This window comes from Vombatus ursinus, unplaced genomic scaffold (genome assembly GCF_900497805.2).
Source record: "Vombatus ursinus unplaced genomic scaffold, bare-nosed wombat genome assembly UNPS02014775.1, whole genome shotgun sequence".
Lineage (NCBI taxonomy): Eukaryota > Metazoa > Chordata > Mammalia > Diprotodontia > Vombatidae > Vombatus > Vombatus ursinus.
The window spans coordinates 7,684,365-7,708,005 of NW_020954553.1; the positions used below are offsets into that span (position 1 = coordinate 7,684,365).

The 23,641-nt window shown below is 40.8% G+C and overlaps 1 pseudogene; it reads right to left on the minus strand.

The window, feature by feature from the left end:
* Positions 1-8,478: 8,478 nt before the first annotated feature.
* LOC114044944 lies at positions 8,479-9,284 on the minus strand (annotated as a pseudogene).
* Positions 9,285-23,641: the final 14,357 nt, after the last annotated feature.

Here is a 23,641-nt window from a genome sequence, read left to right on the forward strand (position 1 = left end):
TGTGGAATTTTGCAGGGCATCACCATGACTGAAAGTCCATCAGTGGGGTAATTCTTTGATTCCTATTTCTTTCTTCAATGTTGATCTATTAACAATTTTAATTTCCTGTCGTGTGAGTTTGAACAATTCATATTTTTGTAGCTAATCATTTCTTTCTTTTAAATTCTCTAATTTGTTATAACCATCTGTATTACTTCCTAATAATATTCTTGGATTTTTTGTTGTTGTTGTGACCTCTGTTTTTTCACTTGTGATTTTTCTGATTTGCTTCTTTCTCTCTCATTAAAATTGCTAATAGTTTGTCAATTTTGTTGGTCACAAATCCTGGTTTTACTTTTTAATTGTTTTTCTTTCAATCTCTATCCTATTTATTTCTACTCTAATTTTAATAATCACTCTCTTTTTACTATCCTTCGGATGCTGAAAACAAAATAGCCTTGTTCCTTTTCTAGGGTTTTTCAATGAATTCTAACTTCATTTTTTTCCTTCTCTTTCCTATTAATATAGTCACTTAAAGAAACAAATTTACCTTTAAGAACAGCTTTGGATCCATTCCATAGATTTTGATATATGTTTTTGTTAAAATCATTGTCTTTTAAGTAATTATTGTTCTTCTGATTTCTTATTTAGTCCAATCATTGTTTATAAATCATTTTTCAGTTACAACTTTTGCTTATGCTATTGTCATTTAATTCTAATTTTGTTGAATTCCAGTCTAAAAATACTTTTAGTACCAGGCTTGATCAATGGAGTGTTCCCAACTCGCCTAATATCATGTTGCTTACCTTTCCAATGGATGGGGGAGTGACAGGTGGGAGGAAAAGAACTTGGAACTAAAAGTTTTAAAATATTAAAAATTTGTTTAAAATATGCTAAATGCTAAATGTATGATAAATGCAAAATTAATGTTAAAATAAATAAAATGCAACTGAAAAAAGAGAAATATTTGAATCTCTGTATAACTTTATTGCGCCTCTGGGATCAATGTCTCTATATCAATTTGATAGAATTATAGGGCAGCTAGTTGGGGTGTATGGTTGTTCAAGGAGGACTAGAATCCCTGGTGTGAGGGTTTGCTGAGCCCTGATTTTCAGGGCTGCTCATCTACCTTTGCTGTCCATTTGACACTCAGCTCTCTCCTGTGACCCCAAGAAGCTGTTGCATGCACAGCAGCCAGCTAAATCAGGTTGAGGATGTGGACCTCTACCCTGCTCTAAATAAAGGCCAAGGACCTAAGTCAGAAAAAGTGTTTGGGAGACAAGGTGAGAAGCACAAGAAGCTAAGTTTCATTTCTCTAGGGCAGACAGCATACATGCAGAGCCCCTGGAGAGGGGACCCACTTATGAAGGGAAAAACTGAGGCTTTTGCATGAGAAAGAAAAATCACAGAATACAAGGAAAACAGTTCTCTGAAAGTGTTTCCTGAGATTGTGTTTGCAAACCTGACTCAACTGTTCTAGAATGTTTGCCTTGAAGTTACAGGGTATTGAGAAGCAGGATATCAGCAAAGACATGCCTCAGAAACACACTAGGATTCAGTTAGAGGATGCTTCGCAGAAGAAATGTTGGTAAGCCACTTGTCCCTGACCAGTCAGGGTTCAGAATAATATGGCAGTTCTAAGAAGTCAAGATGGTTGGAATAGTCATTACACATTTCATTTCCACAAAGGTAACTGACAGGTTACTCATTGGTGAGTTAAGGGGGTGTCTACCCCAAGTATGATTGATGATAACAATTTGTTCCAATGGTCATGAAGGCGGCTGAAGCAGGTGCTGTGGAGGGCTTACAGCTTGGTCAGATATGGCTTGGTCAGACATGGAAGATGCCAAGGTCATCCACTGCATCCTGGCCATTGCCGGTCATCTTGACTTTTTTGTCCTGCCACTGGAATTTGATGACTCTGGAAAAGAGAGTGAGGTTGATAACTGTGCAGCTCTGCCTCACTTAAATCCAATTCATGGACAAGACAAGACATCACACCATGATGTCATTGGTCCTCATCGAAAGCGAAGAGCGAACAAAAACAACAGGACAGCTAGCCGCTGGCTGGCAACATACTCTCAGTTCTTTTATTTATCTATTTTTTGCTTTTTAGTGAGGCAATCAGGGTTAAGTGACTTGCCCCGGGTCACACATCTAGTAAGTGTCAAGTGTCTAAGGCCAGATTTGAACTCAAGTCCTCCTGACTCCAAGGCTGGAGCTCTAGCCACTGCACCACATAGATGCCCCAACATACTCTCTAAGCAGTCAGTTGACGCTACCAGCTCTTAGTAGCACTTCTAGTAGAGGTCCTCAAGGGAAGGAAAGGATTTCTTCCTCTTCTCTCTTCTTGCCACTCCATGTCAGCATCCAGGAGAATGGATTCTAGTTGTGAATTAAGAATCCAACATGAGAATTGAGAGACAATCAGCCTTGGAGCAAGCTGAACTGGAAAAAGAAGCAGTGTCACATCAAAAAAAAGGCGTGTGATAAAGGGCTTGTAGCAAGACACCAAGGCAAGAAGAACCTCTCCTTCCCTCTTCCAGATAAATCTGTCCAGATCCTAAAGATTCATCTACTATAGTGGGTTTTGAGGGGAAAGATAGGATAAAGATGGAAGGTCACTCTAGTTCATTTTGCATCTGCCTCAAAGTAGAAAAACAGAACTGGTTTTTAAATACCTGGAGTTCTACTTCTTCCCAATTCAATCTCTGAGTTTTTCAATATCTAACAAGAGAGGGTTGTGGAATCCTAAATTCTACATGGTAGTCTCCATGCCTGTAGTTTTGGGGAATTTTTTCTAATATGATTTATTTTAAGCATTTTCCTTCCACTTATTGTGCCCCACCCCCATTAAAAAATAAATGTGTAAAAGGCACACTGGTCCTAGGACACAATCTAGGAGAGCAAGATTCAGGAGGTGATAATGAAGATTCCAAGGTGAACTTGGCTTGAAGGGACTGATTTCCTTCTATTGCTCCTAGCATCTGGGGAAAAATAATAATATCTATCATTTATATATTGCTTTAAAGTATGCAAATGCTTGAAATATATTATCCCTTTGATCTAGGTACTATTATTATTCCCATTTTACAGATGAGGAAACAGGAAGTGTCCAGTGGAATGGGTATAATAAATCAATGAGATTATCTACACCCTGAGAGTAATAGGGAAAGCAAGTTCACCACTCTAATAAGGTCCACATACAATACCTCTTACAAAACAGCCAGTAGTTTAATGTAACATTTTGGAGTTTCATGCAGAATGTTCATAAAAAGCCATGAAAGATAAAAAATCCTCATTTGGAATTGTAGGAGGGGTAGGGGAAGACTCTAGATGTGGAATATTGCATATAACATCAGATGTAATTGATATGTTGACTAGTTTTGATAAATTATTTTTTTCCTCTTTCTAAAAGTATTATTTAAAGGAATGACTTGGTAGATAGGGAGAGAAAGGGATATATTCAGAAATAAATGAGGTAAAAAAAGTATAAATTAAAATAAGATTTTTTAAAAAGAAAGATCCTGGCCTATGTTTTAGACCTCAATGATCCTATGTCAGTTACCCAGAGTATCAGTTCATCCTTTAAGATAAAATTCAGGGGAAGTAAATATTTCTCTGTCTTTACCACCCTTCTTTTAAAAAACTATCACCATCACCCTCAACTGAAAAAAATCTAGCATAGAGACACCATTAGACTAGGATTCAAATATAAGGCCTGACAACTTGTACCATTCCCTATTTTGTACTTGCCATTGTGGTTTATACTGGGTTCAATGCTAGGAGAACTTACTTCTAATTAAGGGGATTTAATTTTCCCTTCTCACATTTGTTAACTCATTAAATCCTCACCTAAGACTCTTAAGGATAATGTTATTTTTGACTCAAGTCTAGGGCCTTCCTAAAAAGGGGAGTAGGAAAAGAGGTACTTGATGTCCAATGTGAATTGGATTTGGAGCAGGTCATTAGCTCCTACACAGAAAGCAATGATAACCATAAAAAGAATCACAGCAAATAGCAACAAAACCCTTTAAACAGGATTTAGTAAGTTAACTTACAAACCTAATATAATCAGCTAATTATACCAGGTTTATATTCAAGAATATTGGGACATAATAGAGTTTGCAAGGCTGCTAATTAGCAGTTTTTACATTTTGCCTCTATCCTCTCCCTTGTACTCTTTGGACACCTAGAATAACCCATTGGTAAAGTAGCCCAACTGGGTCAGTCCTTTCTTGCTGGTGGCCAGTCTCTTTGATATATTTCCTCAGGCACTGTGGACTCCAGTGGCTCTAATGGCCTCCAGTGCCACCACCCTGCAGTGAGGATGCTATTACTACTGCTGCTATGAGAACAGACTTCCAAATCTTTCAAAACTCACCAAGTCTCCTACTTAAGGAAAGGAAATGCACGAAAGAGGTGACCCCATCCCAGACCTTACTTAGAAAGGACATGTCCTCATGTCTACATGGACCTGAGAGATAGGGCCGCTATCTTTCTCCCACATGACCATCTGCATGCAAAAATCCTCAAAAAAACTTCAAAACTGAAAAAAAAAGAGAGGAGTAGAGAGGTAGGTCATCCTTTATTGAGTTCTAGCTGAGCAGCCAATTAGGAAACTCTTTATCATCTCCCATTAAAAGCCCCTGAATCATCAACTTTTCTGGCTTGGTAGCCAGAGAGGGGACTTTTCATCATCACACAGTGAAAACCTCTTAACAATGAGTTATACAGAGACAGAAGTATTTCCTCCCCACAAGCTTTCATGTGTTCATTTGGAACTCTACATGACAAGGGGGCATTTTCCATACGGGGAAGAGAAATGGGCCCTGTTACAAAAGCATAAGGAATCCTAGGATATTTGAGCTGAAAGGAACCTTCGTGATCATTTAATCCACCCCTCTCATTTGATAGATGAGGAAACCGAAGTCCAGAGAAGTGAGTTGCATGAGGTACACAGATAGTTAATGGCAGAACTGGGACTTAAACCCAGGCCTTCTGATTCCAAGGTCTGGGCTCTTTTCTGTTATACCACACTGTGGTTTGGGTGGGGTTTGTGTCTGAAGAATGAAAAACAGGCAGCTGGCAATGCCTCTTTCCCTTCCCTGACATTTGCTTAAACAATAAGCTAAGTGATCTTTTTGGGTAAATTAGGAGTTTCAGCAGTTTAAAGAGAGTATCTGGTCCCTAGGAAAGTAGAGTAGGGTGATTGCCCCCAAAAAAACACATTACTTTTATAAAATTCTCTATAAAAAAAAAAGAAAGAAAATTATCTGAGACAGCTAAGGCTCCAGAAAACACTTTACAGACAGTTCCACACTTCCCTCATCCTTTTATCCCCCCACTCCCCATTAAACTCAGGCCACACAGACTGGGGAATTACTGGCAGCAGCTGGATGTCTGCTTCCTTTGCAAATAAGAGGAGACTATTTCTGATTTTTTTCTCTTGGAGTTACAGAATTTAAACTAATTAACACCGATCTAATTTAAGTCAACAAGCACTTATTAGGCACCTATTATGTGCAAAATACTTTGCTTGGTTTTGGGGATACAAATGAAAAAATAAGGTCTTCATTTGAGGGGTTTTAGGTTGATCCCCTTTCCTTCTATATCTGCAGCTCCTGCTGGTGCTATTTATCTCCTTGAATTGTCCCTTGTGGAGAGACAGTGATAGAGTCATTTTTTTTTAATAGTTTTGGGAAGAAAGGGTTATGGCTTCTCATTTTGGATCTTGGTGAGCTCTAATTTGCAATGGAATAGAAGACAGTGTGATAGTATAAAGGAGTGGTATCTGCATATTGTGATGTCCCCTTCTTTGCTTTTTCTCATTTTTCCTCTGACCTTGCTGTTTACACTTCTGGGAAAGAGACAGAAGCATCAGGGGTGACTGGGGACCAGATGGAGAGGCGGGGACTCCATGACAAATGCTGGCCAGAAGCCATGGTACCATGAGGAGAGTCTCTGTGCCTGGAGCAGAGGTGGTGACCGGGGGAAGTCATTTTATTGCGGAAAAGATCCAGAGTTACTGCAAATGCCAGCTATTAAGTCTCCTGTTAGACTGGTGAGCTGAGGAAATGATTTTCCTTTTTAGTCCCTGAGTCTGAGACAGGGAGGAGGAACACCCCCTACTTCCTTTTTCATGAACCATGGATGTATGTTGTAGGGATTTATCACCGTCCTAGTCAAAGGTCTGGGAGGGAAATGGAAGATGGCTAGGAGATGGTTAGAGATTAATAATTCCACATAGGAGTAATTAGTCTAGCTTCCTTTTCTTCTACTTATTTTAATCCTGGGGTTACAAGTCTGCTATATTCATATAAGGGGGGATTTTCCCGGTTTGGGTGAGATGTCTTGCCCCGAGTAGGAGAGCTCATTCAGCTTTATATTGTCAGATATATTCTAATCTATATAACTTCTCTGATTTCTGTTTGCTATCCATTGGGATAAATAGGCTTATTTGCTATTCACTATGTATGATGGCCTTTGTATAATTAGCATTTGGTGGGAAGGGAGCCAAGTCTTCAGATATAGCTTACCCATTAAATGGTGACCAGGAAAGTAGCTTAAACCTGAGAACAAATCATTTTTGCTCTACTAGCAATATTTAGGGCGGCAGATAGATATAATTCTAGCCTCAGATCCCAGATGTAAGAAAATGCAATAAGCCAGCCTCCTGGTCCCAATTTCCTCCCTTCCAGGCAGGAATCAAAATCTCTGAGAAGAGTGGGCAAAATTCCAGAGATATCTTCATGTCTCCCTGTGAGTGAACTAAGACAAACCCAGGTGGACATTCACATAGCCCACATGGGCAACACACATCCTACATTGATATTTTGAGTAACATTCCATTTCATTTCCTAGATTCAATTCTGATTTAGACAAAAAGAGTTAGTTAATCAAAGGTGCTTTAGTGATACTATGGCTACATCCCGGCCTGCAAAGATACTAACAGCAAAGTCAGAGGAAAGATGAAAAGAAGCATGAGTAGCCATTACCCTCTCACACCAGAATCATAAGAATGATGGGGTGAGGGAAGATGGGTAGCATAATATATTTGTGTTTTTCATTCCACAACACCTTCAACATGGACTATTGCCATTTTTTGGTATCTTTGCCAATTTTCAGGATATATGATGAAGTCTCAGAGTTATTTTGATTTGCATTTCTCTTGTTAGTGATTTGGAATATTCTTATGTATGGTGGGAATACTTTGCAATTCTTCTTTTAAGAACTGTTTTTCTATATCCTTTGATCATTTATCTATTAGGGAATGGTTATTAGTCATATATATGTACACATACACATACACATACACACATACTTATGTGTATATGTATGTATGTATGTACATATATATGTGTGTATATATGTATATGTATATATATAGTTTACATATATGATGCCAAATCCTTATCAGAGAAATTTGATACAAAGATTTTTTTTCCACTTCCCTTCTTAACCTAGATGCATTTTTAGTGTCATCTGTGCAAAAGCTTTTCAGTTTCATGTAATCAAAGTCATCTATTTTATTTTTTGTAATTGCCTCTATCTCTTGTTTGGTGAAGAATACTGCTGTTTTATAATATAGTTTGAGATATGAAAGTGTTATTTCCCCTTCATCTTCAGTTCTTTCATCATTTCCCTTGATATTCTAGATCTTTTGTTTTTCCAAATGAATTTTGTTATTATTTCAAATTATTATTTTATAAAGTATTTAGCAGCATACATTCTTTTTAAAAAATATTTCCCAATTACATGGATACATTTTTTTAACATTCATTTTTTAAAAATTTGAGTTGCAAATTTTTTCCTTTCCTTCTGTTCCTACCCCCTCTTTGAGAAGGCAAGCAATTTGATATTGATTATACATATGAAGTCATATAAAACATATTTCCATATTTGCCATGTTACAATAGAAAAACATAGCAAAAACCCCAGGAAAACACAGAAGGTTAAAAAAGAGCATACATTTTCTTTTCTTTTCTTTTTTTTTGTTGAGGAAAGATGAAAACTTTATTTAACAATCAAGATCTCCTTCACGTTCATCACCTCTTACTGACAAGATTTTAATATCCCTGCCAAATCCCATTTAACTCAAGTAACAGTCATTGTTAGGCACAAAGGTTTCAGATTTCACTTAATGTCAATTTTTACAAAACTGAGTTTACTGCTACAAACAATTACTGTAACTAAAAGATCTGTGGAATAGTTTTCACCTTTTAATCAGGACACATCATCTTTTACTTAAAAGGTTGGAAACATTTTTGGTTTTGATATAAATTTCCATCTGAAAATAAATGGTCAGGCACTGTACATGTTGAAGTAATGTCACTGAAAGTACATTGGCACAATTATTGCAAAAAATAAGAAGGTTTATCAAAATGTTAATATGGGATTCTACATTATTACAGATGTCTTTGGAACACTATATGTACTGTAGTGAGCATACATTTTATTTATTTATTTTCACAATGATAAATTTTTATTTTTCAATCTTTAAAAGTTCTTAGACAGATTCTTGAACTGGTGGTTCATAGCCATTAGCCCTTTCTACTTTTGTGCCCGTTTCATCTCCTGAAGGTTTTCCAGAGCCACCACTTTCACCATGCAGTTCCATTAGCTTTCCTAATTCAAATCTGGGCTTCTTGAGCATCTTGACTTTTCGGACAAATACATCATGGAGAGGGTAAATGGACTGACAAGCCTTTTCTATGTCTTTTCCAATCCTGTCTGGAATTAGTTTATTGACAACTTCTTTCAAGTCGTTTGTCTGCACCTCTCGGGTCATGATTTCCATCATTTTCTTAAGAATTTGATGGACCAGTTGGTGCTGGGCATAAGAGGTCTTACGGATCTGGTTGTTGTGCTTTTTGGTAAAACCAACACAAAAGAGGGGGAGCAAGTACCCATCGGTAGTTTTGACATCAATATGGCCTTCAATCAAGGTCTGCCACTTTTTGACCATGGAGCACATCTTGTCCCGGGTAAGGTCCATTCCATGGAAATTAGTCAAACAATTTTTACCCTGAACTACTTCAGTAATTAACTTGAATTTACAAAAAGCAACCTCATCATTCTGTAGATCAGCGAGGTTCACTTCAAAAACTTGACCCTTGAGACCATCAGAGGCAATTTTTGTTCCTTGGGTCCTTGCAATCAGTGTCTTGCCAATATCTCAAATGTTGAGCATAGCTGGTGCTTTTACATCCTACCAATCCTTCTTTGAAAATGGATCAACCACTTTCTTCTTGGCTTCTTTTTTTGCCACTTTCAGTGAGGCCCTTGTTCTTGCCCACCGTCATGATCCTGCTCTAAAAGCCAAAAGGTGAGCATACATTTTAGTAGAGGAAGACAGCACCTGTAGGGGAGTGATGAGCAGGGAGAAGTATTTTATTGTGGGTAGGTGAAGAAAGCGGGCCAGTTTATACCTCCATAATGATTAAAAACAGTATCTCCATTCTTGTTCTCCAGGTAGTCAAGTGCTCCAGCAGAATCAACCTTGAAACAACTCTGGTGGCAGTGCTGTTCTGAAGACATAATTTGACCATAGCCAACTAGGGCAGGAATTCCGGTGTCTTGTAGGAGAGAAAAGTGATCAGAGGTAAACGATCTAGGGGGACAAGAGGGTCTGAACAACCAAGGCATGCTAAACCCAATATTTCCTTTATTTTCTGTGAAACACAGAAGGGGTTGGTTTAATTCAATTCAATTAAAGAAATATTCATCCAGTTCATGCTTACAGGGTATATACATTTATTCAGAGTCTACTAGGTGCAAGGTCATTTATTCGATGAGGCAGTATGATACGATGGAAAGAACACTGGATTTGGAATAAGAGAACCAGGGTTTAAATCCTGAGCCTATCACTTCACTACCTCTGTGGCCTTGGGCAAGGTACTTGACCTTGATTTTCAGTCTTCTCACCTTTAAAATTAGGGCAACAGACCAGAGGAACTCAGCTGCCTTCCAGCTCTAAATCTATGATCCTATAAAGAACACAATTAAACATTTGAAACACCTGTAATGTGCAAGGTAGGTACTGTCCTAGAAGCTGGGGACACAATGACCAGAAATAAAATAGGCCCTGCCCTCTAGACCTTAAATCTTATGGTGGAGGGGGGTGGAGAAAGACTGCACCATGAACAGAAATAAATAGAAGGAAGTTTGAGGAGGGAGAATACATCCGTGAATGGGAAAGGGGATCAAGAAAGCCTTCATGAAGGAGATGGCAGGCACCTGGGCTAAACCTTGAAAGAAAGGAAGGATTCTGAGAGTGAGAGGAGAGGAGACAGTACCTTTCATGTACAGGGGATAACCTACACAAAAGACAGAGATGGAATGATGAGTTTGGAAACAAGTTTGGTTGGAACATGGCATGCAAGAAGTGGATCCGGTATAAGATAAAACTGGAACAGTAGATTGGAGTCAAACCCTGACCCTGTGAAGGTCTTTAAATGGCAGGCTAAATTTATGTTTTATCCTGTAGACAGTATGATCTGGCCCCCTCTCCTAGAGATAGGCCTCCTGTAAGCCCTCTCAGGATTCTTGAGTACCCTGAGGAGTTGGCAAGTGTCTCTTCTCTATTTGCCATTGGTTCAAACCCCTACCACCTATATCTTTCTCCCCAGTCCCTACCACTATTAAGTCGTTTCAGTCGTGTCTGATTCTTCATGATCCCATTTGGGGTTTTCTTGGCAAGATACTGGAGTGGTTTGCCATTTCCTTCTCGAGCTCATTTTATAGATGAAGAAACTGAGGCAAATAGGGAAAAGTGACTTGCCCAGGGTCACACAGCTAATTAGTTTCTGAGGCCAGATTTGAACTCATGAAGATGAGTCTGCACTATTCCAAGCCCAGTGCACTATATGTCACTGTTTGGCAACAGAAATTAATTCCATTTACCATCCCTAGTTCCATTTAATCACTTAATATCAATTAGCTTTTACAAGCAGACATTTACTTCAAATATATAGCAAGAACAAAGTACAAGCATCCCTTGCCTCAGGGGCATACTCTGCCCATACCACCCTTTTCTCTGGAGAGAATGGGTTCATTTTAGCTCAGTTCCTTCATAGTATTGTTCCCAGGACTTCATGGCTAGAGGCAACATGTCTGCTGAATAACTGCTAGTTTTAGCTTCCACTAGCCTGGGTCCAGAGGGTCATTCTCATAGGTTGCTTGCCACTTATTCCTGAGAGCATCAGTGCTGGGCAGGCTGCAGGATGCCAACTCTCAGATTCCTGTGGGTCACTCTTCTGACCTTTCAAAACTCATAAGGTTAAAGATTGCACTACCTTTACCTAGACTGACAAATAAATGCAAAAGCCAAGGGCTGAGGCTAGTTTCTCAAGCCATGAGGCCTTGATAGGGAGAAGGCCACTCTGCCTCTGCCAATGCCCAATATTGTCTCTCTACGGATGCTTTGAGGAGAGCAGGCTAGCGATAAAGAGAGAAGCTCCAGGGTCTGAGGCAACAGAGCCCTGGAAGCCAACTGAGGTTTTTGAGTACCTCTGCAGCCAAAGAACCTCTCATTCATTCACCACAGTTAGCCAGCCAAGCTGAACAAGTTTCATAATGCCTACGTGAATTCCACAGTCTCTCCAAGGCATTTTTCTTATACGTCATCTGGACTCTCCTGGAAGCAGGACCCTCCACCTCACTATGTAGAGATGCTATCTGAGGCAAGGGAATGGTTGGTCAGACCTGTGCCTTAGGAAGGTTATTTTAACAGCTGGGTAAAAGATGTCTTGTAGAGGTCATAGGATTTAGAGTTGGGAAGGACCTTAGAGGCTAGAAGCAATCCCCTCATTTTATAGAAGAGAAAACTGAGATACAGGGAGGTTAAGTGACTTGCTTAGGGTCTGAGGTAGGATTTTAACTCAGGTATTCTTCCTGACTTGTCCAGAGCTCAATCCACTGAGTAACCTATCTACAAGCATGGAAACTAATTAGGAGGCAGAGTAATAACCAATAACTAGAAATTATTGTACCAAAGGCATATTTGAATCTGGGGTGGGGAATGGAGAGTGGGGTAGAGAGATTAGACAAAGCATCTCTCCTGCAAGAAGATGATATAATAGCATCTTTCTTGCTCTGTCTACCTTTCCTCCTCCTGCACAGAACTATGGAGGTGTAAGAGGGAGCAAGATGGGAATATCACAATGACTTGCTGTGGCAGTGATGGGGATGGGATCTGAACCCCTAAAAGGAAAAGACCATGTCTTTGGGATCTGGACCCCCTCCAAAAAAAGAAAATCCTTGGACTTTTCCCAAATCTCTGGCTTTTGCCTGAGGCTGTAATCCACTCAACTGGCCTTTCATTGTAGCTGCCCAATCTCCCAATTCTGTTCTGTTACCTCCCAATTGCCCCTGGCCCCTTCCCACCCTTAATCCTGTCTAGACTCCATTCTCCCTTGGCCACATGGTCCAGGTCCCTGGAGTTCTGTTTACCCCAGGTTACTGGCCACTCCCATCCAGATCCTCTTTAGACCCCAACTCCAGTCATTCCAAACTACTTAACCACTCCTAGATCCCTCCCACAGTCTTTCTGTATATAAGGTCCATTTTATCTCTATTAAGGTGTTCAGATTCTTAAAATCTAGCCCATAGTTCACTAACATTTAGATTCCTTAAGAGTCTGGCCTATATAGCTTATCTTTAATAAACCTTGTCTTTGGCTGAAAGAAGACTTGGGTTGAATTCTTTTGGGCAGGACCCATGTGTTGTGATTTTGGGGTCCCAGCACCCCTAAACCTCTAAACTTCAACAGCAGTAGGAGAGGTCTCAAGGTCAGAGTCTCAAGGGTGGTATGGCAGTGGCAGACTCCTCCTTGCTCTCTAAACAATGGACTAGCTATGACAAGAAGTCATTGGAGGTCCCTGCCAGTGACTGGACAGTGAATGGAGCCTTCAGGAACTTAAGTCTACACCTGTTTCCAAGTCCATGCATTTGTGAAAATGAAAACTCCTGGATCCTGAATTCATGAGTCTTCATCTATAGATTGGGCCTACTGAATATGAGTTGAATGTAAATTATGAAAATTGTGCTGTTTTGACACCAGCAGGTCAGAAGATTGAGTTGTAAAAGCAGATAAGCATCTAAGCAAACTCAGCTGCACATTTTCTAGAACCTCTGGGTTCACAGAAATTTGTATAGTGTCTGGAAAACAGCCTGGGTCTGGGAGAATCTCTAGGCCAGGGGTGGGGAACCTGTGACCTCAAGGCTATATGTGGCCCTCTAGGTCCTTTGACTGAATCCAAACTTCACAGAACAAATCCCCTTAATAAAAGGATTTGTTCTGTAAAACGTGGACTCAGTCAAAAGGCCGCACCCAAGGATGTAGAAGGCCACGTGTGGCCTTAAGGCTGCAGGTTCCCCACTCTTGCTCTAGGCTCACAGACACACGTTTGACATTTTAGTATTGTTCTAGTGCCTTTTTGGATTCTATGCTAGGAACAAACGCCCATTTATTCTTGTTCAGAGTCATGGTTAGGTCATATGGCTAGTGAAATAAGTGAAATAAGACCATAGATTTAGAGTTGGAAGAGACCTTAGATGGTCATCTAATCCAATCTTAGAAGTCAAATCTAATCCTCTTGTTTTACAAATGAGGAAATGGATTTCTAAAATTTCTAAAAAGATAAAGTGACCTGCTTAGGGTAATACAGCTAGTAGGTACCTAATTCACGATCTGAACCCAGACAGCTAGGAGGTGCAATGGATGCAGTGCTAGACTCAGGAAGACCTGAGTTCAAATTCAGCCTCAGACATTTACTAGCTGTGTGACCCTGGCCAAGTCACTATCTGCTTTAATTTCCTAAGGATAATAATAAGGATAATAACCACACCTACTTCTCAGGGTTGTTATGGAGATCAAATAAGGTAATATTTGTAAAGTGCTTAGCACAGTGCCTGGCATGTAGTGTTTAATAAATACTTGTTTCTTGCTTTCCTTTCTTCCTCCCAGTCTAGTGCCCTATTCACTACACCATGCTGTCTCTCATAAAATAGAGCAAATTCAGAGAGGAGACAGTTCTTGCAGGTTGGGTCTTGAGAGCTGATTCTGATTAAATAAATCCACAATAATCTGCAAACCACTGTAGATAGTGTCAGAGAAAGTATGTTACTATTGTACTCTACATTTTAGGCATATCTTCCAGAAGTTAATTTTTATTCATTTAACATTATTCTAAATCCTAGTATTTCTAGCTTAGAGAGAGAAATGTCTAAAGTTCCTTACCCCTTACCCCTATATCCTTAGGCATTTCTCTACCATTAGACAATTTGAAGTAACATTTATAGGAGTCTTGAACCAAGAAAAGGTCACTATATATTAAAATGTAGTTTTGGGTTAACATTCTACTCTCCTCAATAGAATAATAGTCACCTAATAAGTACTCAATTCCCACTTTGACCACTCCTCCTCACATGGTGGTCGGAAAAAGCAATACTCAAAACATTTTCAAGGTCTCTCTTGAGAACTTTGGAATTGGTTGTGTGACATGGGGGACACTGATACAGGACTGCCCAGCATGCCGTGCCTTCATCAGAGAAGGTGCTGTGTTCTGTGAGCAAAGCAGAATTGAAGTAGTTCAGAAGAAACTCGAGATGTGCCAATTCAGAGAATCTGCCCCAAACATTCATATGGACTACTTGTGCCCAACCTGTGGTAGAGCATTCCAAGCTCATATTGGTCTAATCAGCCGCAGTCAGGACACACTATAACTTGACTTTAGCAAAGTGATGTCATTCTGGTCCTGTTCAAGGACGGAGGACAACAACCACTAACACCATTCCTCCTCAATCATTTTCCTGGAGTAATCCAAGGGGACCTCCTAATATGCAACAGTCCCTGGCAAGGGGCTGACTGGCTACAAAACACCTTGGGATTTCTGGTCCTTCCCAGTTTGGGAAGAGAAGAAACTAATTTGAGATCAGCCATAGGACAAGTGGGGCACAGAAGATTTTCACATACGGCAGCAGCAGAAGTTTGGGAAGGATTGGAAGAGAACCATGAGAGAAGGTAGAGGCAACAATTGTCCCACTTCTTTTTGTTGTTTAGTCGTTTCTGTCACGTCTCACTCTTTGTGATCCCATTTGGGGTTTTCTTGACAAAGATACTGGAGCAGTTTGCCATTTCCTTCTCTGGCTCATTTTACAGATAAGGAAACTGAGGCAAACAGGGTTAAGTGACTTGCCCAGGGTCACACAGCTAGGCTAAATTTTTACTCAGGTCTTCCTGACTCCAGGCCTCTATCCACTGCCACCTAGCTGCCCTTAACTCCCCACTAGCTTTGGGTTAATTATTACTGTTATTAGGAAGCAATTACAATAATCCTGGCTAGAGGTGACTGAAGGCCTCAAACAGGGCATTTCCTGTGTGAATAGAGAGAAGTGAGGGATGTACAGGTACAACTGATAAGACTTGACAACTTATTAGACAAAACAGATGAGGAAGAGGGAAGTATCTACAGAACCATAGGGAAATATGCTAGATTTGGAGTCAAAGGACCTGGGTTCAACTCCTAGCTTGGCTACTTGCTACCCTTATGACCTTCGGGAAGTCACTTAACTTCTCTGGTCCTCAGTTTCCTTATCTGTAAAATGTGGGGGTTGGACTAGATGATCTCTAAGATCTCTTTTAACTCTAAATCATGTGATCTCACGAATCAAGAAAGACTCAGAAGTCATAGATCTGGATGACTGGTAGGATGGTAGCAACTAATAGAAGTCTGGAAATTTGAAAGAAGAGTGTGTTTAGGGAAGTTAAGTTCCAATTGGGGTATATTGAATTTGAGTGCAGGTGGGCTATCCAATAAATATCGGGGAGAAATTGTCTGGAAATTAGATAGATAATTTAGTTATACCTGTATTTTTCATCATCTGCATAGACATGGTAATTGAACCCAAGGAACAAATAAGATTACCAGAGGAAAGAATGTAGAGAGAGAAGAAAATAGGATCCAGGACAAAAGTTGGGGAGGGATGATGTTACATTGTTAGGGGACTGAAGATAGAAATTGATTCAACAAAGGAAACTGAGAAGTACTAGTCAGATAGATGGGAGGAAAACCAGGGGAGAATACTGTCACAGAAGCCAAAAAAGAGAGAATATCTTAGAAGAAGAGGGGTAGTGGTCAAAGTTGTGAAAAGACAGGCACACTAATTCATTGCTGATGGGTCTGTGGATTGTTCTACTATTCTGGAAAACAATTTGAAATTGTGCAAGAAAATTACTAAATTGCTCATGTCCTTTGACCCAGAGATTCCATTGCTGGAATTATACCCCAAGGAGGTTAATGACAGCAAGAAATGACCCATTTCTACAAAAATGTTCATATCCGCATTATTTGCTCTTTAAAAAAAAAAGCAAGAAATAAAACACAAGGTCTCTCAATGATTGGAGGGGGAAGACATACAAATTATGGTGAATGTGATAGAATATTACTGTGTTGTAAATGACAAATATGAAAAATTCAGAGAAACATAGAACTAGCTATGAAACATGATGCAGAACCACAGAAAGCAGAACCAAAAGAAAAATAAATGTATAACCCCTTCCACTGAAACAAATTTCTGTTGCCAAGGAGTAAATCTAAATTCCTTACATATTGTTAAGATATTTAGGCACCAAAGAGGAAATGAAGTAGAGAGCAAGAATACTATGGGGAGCATCTACCATAAAGGGAGATTTGTCAGAGGTCACATTTCAGCATTCCAGCAGGACTTTAAAAAGGCCAGACAAGTAGTTTTGGAGTTTTCCCTCTCTCTGGCTTCTGGTGCATATATTTCACGTTGGTAAGAGACACAGAGCAGGAACTTGTGATTGGTGGGTGTTTTGGAATTTCCCTAAGGCCAGTCTGCTGACAGATTGAACTATTGATCTTCTTGGTTTGGGACCAAGAAATGAGTTGCAGTCTCCTTGGTAGTGGTACCATGATGGGGAGGTGATGATTACCATCAATAATGAAAGGAGATGGCATGACCCAGTTTGTAACAATCCCTGGAAATAGGTTTCCCCTTCCACAAGTTGTGTTTCCCCTACCCTGACTTGGCTCTCTGAGACTGAGAATGCTTGATACTACTAACTGACAAAAAGTCGTTGGGAGTATCTGCCCCTTTGGGAGAACAGGGTACAGAACCCATAAGAAAGAATGGATGTTGGAAATTCACACTTGACAGCAAGCAGCTGTGGCTGATAATTAAGTTGCTTTGGATTTTTAACCTTTTGTTTCAATTTCATTTTAACAAATTTTATTTAGTCTAAATACTGCATGAGTAACTTATTCAGGAATTTTCCCAGAGCAGGAAAAGCAAGTCTGGAGAAACAGGGACTAGAAACCTTTGAAAAATAGGATTTTGAGGGAATTAATTCCTATCCCCAGAGTTGAATTTGAAACTAGAAATGTCAGGGAATGTATTAGAGAGTGAAAGATGCTTCTGGGCATGATCAGTTTTCCTTGAGCTGCTGCAGCTCAAGCTTTGAGCCCCACTTGGAATCTTTTACAGAAACGTGTAGTAGCAGTGGCTCCAAGGCATACTCTTAAAGGGGAAGGAAACACGATATACATGAGACACTTGAGTGTTACATATGGTGAGTGTTGTAGCTACAATAATTACCACAATGCAAATGAAGTCAACACTGAGATATTAAAATAAAACCTGGTGAAACAGAAAAGTAGGTAATAGGGTCTTTTCTAGAAAAGATACTCAATGTACAGTATGAGTAGTAGGTGCTATAGCTCAGCTCTTTATTTTATTTTATTTTATTTTTACCATAGAAACCACAAAAGACTCACAGGCACATATGAACAAACACAGGACTCATACAAGGATATCACATAAGCTCATTACACTGAAAGTTAAGGGTCTTTTGTGGGATGGCTAGATAGATATTTCACATTCACCTCAAACCTGTGCTGTGTGAACAACTCACAAAGACAAGATTTCCTGGCCAGCTGGGCATGTCTTTCTTTAGTCATTCAGCTACAGGATACAGAATGGTAGTGGTGCTCATCCACCCTGATTATAGAAATCATTTCCTGCTGGGCAAGTGGCATCTGACTTAGGAACTCCTAAAGCCACCAAGATTATACATGTTCATTTCTCAGAATCATTAGTTATAGGGTAACTAGAAGGTGAATAGAGCACCAGCACCGGAGTCAGGAGAACCTGAATTCAAAATCTGGCCTACTAGCTGTGTGATCTTGGGCAAGTCATTTAACCTTAATTGCCTCGCCCCCCCCCACCCCAAATCACAGTGAATTTCTGTCTACAACTGATAAATGGTCAAAGTATTGTAATGGACAATTTTCAAAAAAAGGAAATGAATGATGAATGATCACTTGGGAAAAATGCTCAACCTCACTAATATGAGGTACCATCTCACATTCATTAAGTTGGCAAAAGTAATTAAAAGCAGTGAAACTCAATGTTGATTTGCTATTGGTGGAATTGCAAACTTATAAAATCTTTTTGGAAAGCAAGATGACAGTATGGAGAAAAAGATACAAAAATAATCATAGCTTTTGAAAGTGTTGTCAAGAACAAAAATTTTTTTTTCAAAGATTCTTATAGCAGCACTTATATATAATTGCAAAAAAAAAGTAGAAGAAAACAATGAGAAGGTAATGATTGTAGTACGCTAATGTAAAGGAATATTATTCTGCAATTGAAACAGAAGTATGAGGAATAAAAAGCAGGGGAAGGGAACAAGCATTTATTAAGCATTTACAATGTGCCTGGCACTGTGCTAAGGACTTTACAAATATCTCATTTGATCATCACAACAACCGTGTGACCTAGGTTCTCTTACTACCCCCATAAGCAAACTGAGGCAGACAGAGATTAAGTGATTTGCCCAGAATCACACAGCTTATGTGTCTGAGGTCAGATTTAAATTCAGGTCTTCCTGATTTCCATCCCAGCACTTTGGAAAGACGTTTAGGAAATAAAGTAAAACAAACAAACAAATAAGCCCCTACACTTTGGAAAGACATTTAGGAAATAAAGTAAAACAAACAAACAAATAAGCCCCTACACGTAAAGAAGGAGTGAAGTGGATGAGCCTCATGTGTTGTAAGAGGCTATGGCTGGCAAAGGAGCTGTCCTTGTGGGGCTTGAAGGGAGGCAGAACGGACATCTCAAGCCTCTTCTCCAAGGGAGACTTTCAGTCGTGCCAGGAGGGAAAGCAGGAAGTAGGCTGGAGGCCACTCTACTCTCCTCAGAGAGAGAGAGGGGGTTCCAGGCTAGAAGTACATCTATTTGTTCCCTTAAGTAGTTAGTCTAGGGGATATGATCAGGTTCCATCAAACTTCTGATTATGTTGTCACTTGCGGGCAAAGGGGGACCCCAAGTTCTACATTCAAGGCTTGACCCCTTCCTCTAATAGCAGTTCCTCAATGAACACGACAGAGACAGAGAGACAGAGAAATAGAGAGATAGAGAAACAGACAGAGAAAGAGAAAGTACTGGATATCAACCAAGGTTCAAAAAAAAAAAAAACAAACCTCTTATCAGAATCATTAGACCAAGTACCTAAATCATGATAAAAGTAAAGAAGTGAATGCTTTGAGGAATCTTGAGGTCATACCCACCCATTGGCATTGTACCTCTTTGGAGACGCTCTTCCTTGACATTTTTTTTTTTATCCAAATGACCTGCACTCAAGATCCAAATTTTCATTTCAGACAAACTTTGACACCCATATTTACCTTACCAATGCTGGACTGAGGTGCCAGGCTATTGTGACAGTAAATATAAAGAATTGGTTATTGTCTCCCTAGATTTGAGAGGGCAGGGCAGGAAAATGGAAAGAGTACTACATTTAGGGTTAGGGGAGCTGAATTCAAATCCTTCCTCCTCTGCTGCTTACAACCTCTATTACCTTGTGGACATCACCTGAACTTTCTGGGGCTCCTCTCTAAAATGATAATAAGGGGAGAGTTGGGTGAGATGATTTTTAAGAGCTCTTCCACTTCTGACATTTTATGATGCTCTGGGCTATGAACTCCTATGAGCACTTTGCTTACACCTCTCCCAGGCAGTGGTTCTCATTGATGTGAGGGCTCCCATCCCCAATTCAGATTGCATTCCTACCATTTTATCGCCAAGTTTTTGTTCTCATCTTTCCAGATGTCCTCCCCAGTAGATTTACTGACGCCTTCTGATCCTTCTAATATTTCACAGCACATAGCCCTCAGATTGTTCTATCTGTTATCACGCAGTCTCAGAGACAGAACTAGCAATTTCAGCCCCTGGGGCAAGCTTTATAAAACACATCCTCAAATCAACTTCTTAAAACAAATTCAGTTATGGGTGGGAAGATGGAGGATGAGGAGGGACCCTGTAGCATTACTCTATGGTGAGGAGATAGAGACTCTGGTATACCTCAAGACCGCTATTGGGAAACTGCCACTTGAGGAAGGGGGCAGAGCTGAGCCAAACCAAGGAGGATGATTAGGGGATATGGCTGTCGGAGAGAGGAAACATGCCTTTTGGTAGTTTTTTATTCTAACTAATTACTCTTGTCAACCAGGGACTAGGTCAGTTTTGTTTTGGTTTTTTTTTTTCTGATGTTGACATACTCATAGTACTCTAAATTTCACTGCCTCAGGACAAAGTTCCTGTTACCTTTCCCTAGTTACTCTTTTAAGACTCCCTGAATGATTAATCTATTTTTTCCAGTCATTCATGTTCTTGACAATATTTTATCCCAGATTAATACAATAATATTGTGTGTTATTATATAGGATCATAGATTTAATGCTGCAAGAGATGTTAGAGGCTGTCTGATCCAACATTTTCATTTTATAGATTAGGAAACTGAGGTCCATAGAGGTGAGATGTCTTGCCCATGATCTCCTAGGTAAGGGCAGCTGGGATATGAACACTGGTCCTCCTACTTCATATCGTTTTCTTCTCATTATACCACACTACCTCCCAGCAGTTGTCTTTGTTTCTTTTCTCTGTACTAGGTTCTAACCCCATCCATCAAACACTTATTCTGTACCTGTGTTCAAGGCATTGATCTAGGCTCTAGGGATAGGAATTAGACCTCGGATTTGATGAAGGGCACCCTGGGTGAGGAAACTTCCTGTACAAATGCAGGTGGGCATCTCCTTTGGAACTTACAGCCTTAGACAGTTACCGGGAGGAATGGAGAGGTTAAGTGACTTGCTACCAGGGTCACACAGCCAGTTTGTGTCAGAGGTTCGACTTGAGCCTAAATCTTCCTGGTTTCAAGGTCAGCTTTCCATCCACCACTCCTTCTAAGTACCGGGAGACAAGGACAAAAAGAGAAACAGTTCCTGATCCCAAGGAGTTTATATATTGTACTAGGGTGCCTGTGAGCGCTATGAGGTCAGACACTGGGTCTTCAAACCCTGTACTTCCCTCAGCGTGGAGTATGGATTTGCACTCAGTGAACACATAGCGAACAGACACTTGGAGTCAGGGAGACCCGAGTTCAGATACTTACTAGCTCTGTGACCCCGAGCAAGTCACTTAACCTCTCTGTCTGCCTCAATTTCCTCATCTGTAAAATGGGGATAATAATAGCACCGACCTCATCTCAGGGTTGTTGTGATGATAAAATGAATTAGTATTTGTAAAGCCCTCTCTAAATGCTAGCTATTATTATTTGTTGGCTGTGGTCTCATATTGATCACATCGCCAATGAGAGGGGGGCTTCTTGGGGTAGATGATCTCCCTCCAAATTCACTGTGCTAAAAATTCAGACGCGCACACCTGGACAAGGCACCTTGGCTCCTAAGCTAGCTTACACTCCCATGCCCCAACCCTAGAGTCCTCTTAGACAGCGCAGCCGCAATAAACACTCTCGGCCCGAACCTAGCAACAGCAGGCTCTGTCTATAAAAGGGGGCGGGGTAGGCGGGAGGAGGAGAATCCCAACCAATAGGGCTTCGAGTTACCAGAGCCGGCCTGCTTCATTAGGTCCCGCCCCTCAAACACCATCTCTTTATATCCATTGGTCCAGCTGCAGATCGACCCTGGCAGTCTCTAGGCTCCTATTGGCTGAAAGAGTCAAATGACCCTCTCAGGAGCCATTGGGGTTCGAGCTGGAGAGGCTAAGGCTTTCTGGACAGGAATTTTTTCCCACTGGCCCTTTGAGGTGCCCTCACGGACATGTTTGAAGAAGAGGCCGCCTTTCAGGGAGCGGCCTCATCGCTGAGCCTAAGATGGAGGTCAGAAAGGAGGGACAAGGCCGAGGTCATGCCCTGAGGTGGGGGGTGGGGCGGGGCTGGGGTTCAGGGACTTGACCCCTTTGGGAAACATTTTGGAAACCTTTGGATCCTAGATTTGTTTATAGCAGAACCAAACCTTAGAGGCCATTTAGTCCTAGTCTCCTTCCCCCCCCCCCCCCCCCCCCGCCGTTTTATAGGTGAGGAAACTGAGGCCCAGAGACTGGAAGGGACTTGCCCAAGTTGAACGTGATGGGACTTCCAAAACCAGGGTTCTTTCCATTAAGCCAGGGTACCTAAACAGAACTTATGCAAAACCAGCAAACAAGCATTTATGAAGCTCCTTCTGTGTTCAGGGAGCCCAAGGGAGGCTGGGGAGAAGAAGCATCCCAGCCGGTGGGAGCTGCTCAGAGTCAGCCTGGAGGGCATTCTTTCTTTCTTTTATTTGTGTGAGACAATAGAGGTGAAGTGACTTGCCCAGGGTCACACAGCTAGTAAGTGCCAAGTGTCTGAGGCAGGATTTGAATTCAGGACCAAGGCTGGAATTCCATCCACTGAGCCACCTAGCTGCCCCAAGGGCATCCTTTTAAAAATGTGCCCATCCTGTATCTCCTTGGACCCAGGCTCGGGTTTACAGGGCTTTCTTTCCTCACCACAAGCCCTGTGAGGTCTTGTAGGGCTTAGTGAGTTCTCCCTATTTGACAGGGGAAAACGCTCGGAGAGAGCCGACTTGGCCTGGTGGTCCTGGCTGGTCGGGGGTCCTAGCCAGGACTTGAACCTAGGTCTCTTCAGGCCAAGGTCAATGTTCTTTCCACGGCTAATTCAGGAGGCAGTGGGAAAAGTGAGGGCTTATAAAAACAAAAAGCAACCAAAATGGCTCTGATCAGTGGGAAGAGTTCCAACTAGATTTGGACCTGGGTGCTAATCCTTGGTTTGAGGAATTGACATAACGTAGTGGTAGTAAGTTGGGCCTGCCATTTAAGCTCTCTTAGACGATCTCTCTAAGACTTAGTTTCTTTCTCTATTAAACTGTGGTGGCACAGTGCATAAGTAGGGTAGTTGTGACATTGCTGTAAGGAAAGTATTACCTAAGCCTTGAACACTTGTGGGCTTTGGAACCAAAGAACTTTAGTTCATATCCTGTCCTTGCCAGCTGCGTGATCTTGGGCAGATCACTCATTAACTTAGATGTAGAAGCTGAAGGGATTGAACTAGATGGCCTCTAAAGTCTCTTCCATCTCTTTGTTAAAAAAAAAAAAAATTATTTTTTTGGACCGTAACTTCTGCTTTCGTTGGTGTGATAAGCTTTGGGTTCCCAAATTGCCTAAGATGCTATGAGGTTAGTTGATGTGCCCAGGGTCATATAGCTAGGATGTATCAAGATTTTTTTCCTTGACTTTAAGACTAGATCCCACTCCACTGTGCCAGGCTTCCTCTCATAGAACTTGAGAGATGGAG